General features: G+C 42.2%; 1 pseudogene; it reads left to right on the top strand.

Moving 5' to 3' along the window:
• The first annotated feature begins 503 nt into the window (after positions 1 to 503).
• On the top strand, positions 504 to 606 carry LOC141217339 (U2 spliceosomal RNA; annotated as a pseudogene).
• Positions 607 to 3,621: the final 3,015 nt, after the last annotated feature.

The raw sequence follows: 3,621 nt of genomic DNA, 5'->3' as shown, positions 1-3,621 counted from the left end.
GGTTTTCACCCAGGCAGATAGATTGCTTGCAATAGATGTAATGACTGAATGGAACAATGGAATAATGCAAGAGAATGAGACAATGGAACAATAGAATAATGGAAGAATGGAAGAATGGAACATCATTGCACGTGTCATAATGGGCTCCTGGCCTTTATCTGGCTGTGCTGCTGCAGTCAGCTACAGTCTGCAGGGAGCCTGCAGACTAGGAAGAAGGTGGACCGCTGCTTGTTTGTTCACTAATTAGTTATCCTCTCCCCATCCCCTTGTCTGCAGGTGCATGGGACATTGGCGGGGGAGGGGAGAATGTTTGAAAATAGGCAGACTCATGCAGATTAAAAATGCATGCGTGGGCTGCAGCTGCAACAAGCAGTAAAGTTGTGGGTTTTAAGGTGACTATTGATGAACAACATGTCCTCCTAAGGGGAGTCTTTGTCCCTATCCCTACAATGGTTGCCTTCTTGAAGCCAGGGTGCAGTCATAGGCCAAAACCAATTCAGGTTATCGCTTCTCGGCCTTTTGGCTAACATCAAGTGTAGTATTTGTTCTCATTTAGTATATGTGCTTTTGCTTTTACCAATATATTGTATTATACTGTTACCTATCTATCTATCCCTTCCTTCCTGAGATAAGCTGCAATAATGCATTTGTCCTTTGCTACACCGCTGCACATACACCGTATACCTAGTCAGTGGCCTTGTTATCAGCTGCTACACTTTTAACTGTATAATGTAATATTGAGTAGAATTAAATATGTTGACATATTAACTATGAGGCCTCACATAGCCCCCTAAATACAGTATGAGTCGCCAAACTCAGCCTCCTATACATAGTAAGAGCTCCACATAGCCTCTCTATATATACTGTATGAGCCCCAACATGCAACTGTCCCATACACATATGAAAAAAGACAAAAAAGCAAAGAATATATCTAATATTATGGAGAACATTTGTGTGGAGCGTTCGCCGCTTACCTGCTGTAGTAATGTCCTAATGTTCTGAGGTAAATCCGTCAGATACTCTGACGTTAGATGACCTTGGTAGTATTTGGTCAGGCAGTTATTTACTAGCTCCATCACCAGCCGGTGAATGAAGCTGAGGACGCCATCAGGCAGTAGAAGCGCAGTGTCAGGGTGATTGTTGTTAAGAATCCCCAATAGTGTTCCTACCTGAATATTAACCAGAAGAAATTCAGCCATAGCGAAAAACTGCAAGAGCTATCAATCACTATGAAGCCAAGAAAGGCACCCGTGACCCTGCGTACATTCTATAAGTAGTGTCTGGGAGCTGTGATGTCATAATAGAATGGAATCTAGTGATAGAATCTTAAACGGGCAGCCCTACACAAATAGATGCCGCCTAGCAATATTGAAAGTGGAAACACCATAGAATTAATTACATCTCCATATTACTATGGCCGTTCTCTTTTATGTCCAACTAGAACACAAGCAGGATAAGAGTATGTTCACATGTTGCATTTTTACAGCATTTTTTTTCTACCTCAAAAACCAGAGTGGCAGCAGGAAAAACGCTGCAGTATTTTTAATTGTTTTGTTTTACTTTAATTCATTTCAATGGGGGAAAAATGTTGGAAAACCCCTGAAAGAATTGACAAGCTGCAGATTTAAAAAACGCAGGAAAAATATGCAACGTGTGACTGAGAGTTTAGAAATCTCATTCTCTACTTCCAATAGGTGGTTCTGGAGTTCTAGTTCTCTTCCTCTCTGAAGAGATAATTTGCATATTTCCCAGAGGAGCATTGTGGCACGAAAAGTCTCCTCACCTTGACGTGCTTAGCATGTCGCTCTCTGCATGGAGAAACGTTACTTCTTAGAACTCATTTTTAAACAGTTAGCTCATTGTTTTACAGTATAGAGCTTGTTGGTTTCACTTCTGAGAAGCATAAACTCATGAAGGTTGCAATGGTACAACATGAAGAACAATTGGTGGCCATGACTGGATCCTGTGATCTATTTCTGATTGTGGCATAGGGGATGATTAGGGGAAAATGCAGTTGGTCAGTATTTCAGCTGGAACTGGAATACAGAGCTGAGCAAATACATGAGTCTGTGTAGTTTTTTAATTAAGTAAAGCATAAAACATTCCCTTCTGGATTCTAGGTGATCACTGGCCGTCCAACCCAACAGGACCCCAATGTGATCAGCTTATCATCAGGGGACCTGTCTAAGGAAAAAGGATTGTCTAAAGTGGACGATTTGTTTTAACATTAAAAGGGTCGTCCACTAATCCACTAATTAGACAACCCCTTTTTAAATGCTGTAGTCCCTGTGTGAAAGAACAAAATGTATATTTACCTCCCAAACTGGCCACATTACAGCGATGTCAGCGCCCATGTGAGATTGTTATGCTCCATAATCACTGCAGTCTGTCAGCGGCTGTCTGTCTGGAGACTGGAGGCTGGCATCCTGGGAATGAGGATGGCGATGGGAAGTATATATAAGGTATACCTCCTCAGCTGAGCTCAGGAAACCCAGCACCCATTCCCAGTATGTTGTCCCTCTGTAGATGAGCTCTGTAACTGTTTTGGTGCATACATGCACTCCTAGGGTACGCTCACAAAGGCGAGAGAATCAGGACGATTATGCTAATGACCCTCGGCTCAATCTATGTCAGAGTTTCATCCAAGTATCATCTTAGTGTGATCCGATTTTTCTTGCATGAGAAAATCGCAGCACAGGTATGGAGAAGACGGAGAACTTAATTTCTCCATCTTCTCCATTCTCTGTGTGCGTGGATGTCGGACTGCACTCGGATTACATTTGAGTGCAGTACAATGTTTCACATGCACCCATAGATTTGTATGGGTGCACATGATCCATCGGCATGATAAAATGATGGCAGATCAGCACTGCCCCATAGTATAACATTGGGCCGAGAGCTATCCGATAAAACATCAGCGCTGGGCCATGTGAGCTCCTGTGAGCGAGCCCTTATAACAAATGCTTACTTTCAAAGCGACACCTGCTACCCAACATTCACAGAGAAGGACGAACAGAGCAGTCATCATGGGACCGGAAGGATAAGAAACACATGCCCCTCTATGATACTGGGAATGGAGGGGACTGCTTACAGGGAATACGTTACTTTTTACATTCCACAGGTTACAGCAGAGGATAATCTCGGTTTTCCTGCATGGGGGGCAAATATTCAGTTTGACTCCCCTCATATACACAACTTAAGGCTTCGTTCACATGTTCAGTATTTGACATCGATATTTGTAAGCCAAGATCAAGACTGGAACAATCAGAGGAAAAGTATAATAGAAACACGTCACCACTTCTCTATTTATCACCCACTCCGGGTTTTGGCTTACAAATACTGATGTAAAATACTGACCAAATACTGAACGTGTGAACGTGCCCTTGGGGTGAGACCAGATGGAACGATCATATCACAGACCTGGGGCAGCATATTTTTAACTGTGTTCACATGTGGCAGTGATTTTTTTGCCACAATGTTTTTTTCCACGATTTTGAATGAAAAATAATAGCAAAACAATACCAGCCATACTGACAATACCATCAATGCTGACAGTACTGATAATACCACCAATACTAACAATACCGACAGTACTGAAAATACCAACAATAATAATACCAA

This window comes from Phyllobates terribilis, unplaced genomic scaffold (assembly GCF_046119375.1).
Source record: "Phyllobates terribilis strain yellow unplaced genomic scaffold, ASM4611937v1 Scaffold_237__1_contigs__length_3040347, whole genome shotgun sequence".
Taxonomy (NCBI): Eukaryota; Metazoa; Chordata; class Amphibia; order Anura; family Dendrobatidae; genus Phyllobates; species Phyllobates terribilis.
The sequence above is the reverse complement of the archived record's forward strand: the minus strand, read 5'-3'. Positions and strand labels throughout refer to the sequence as shown.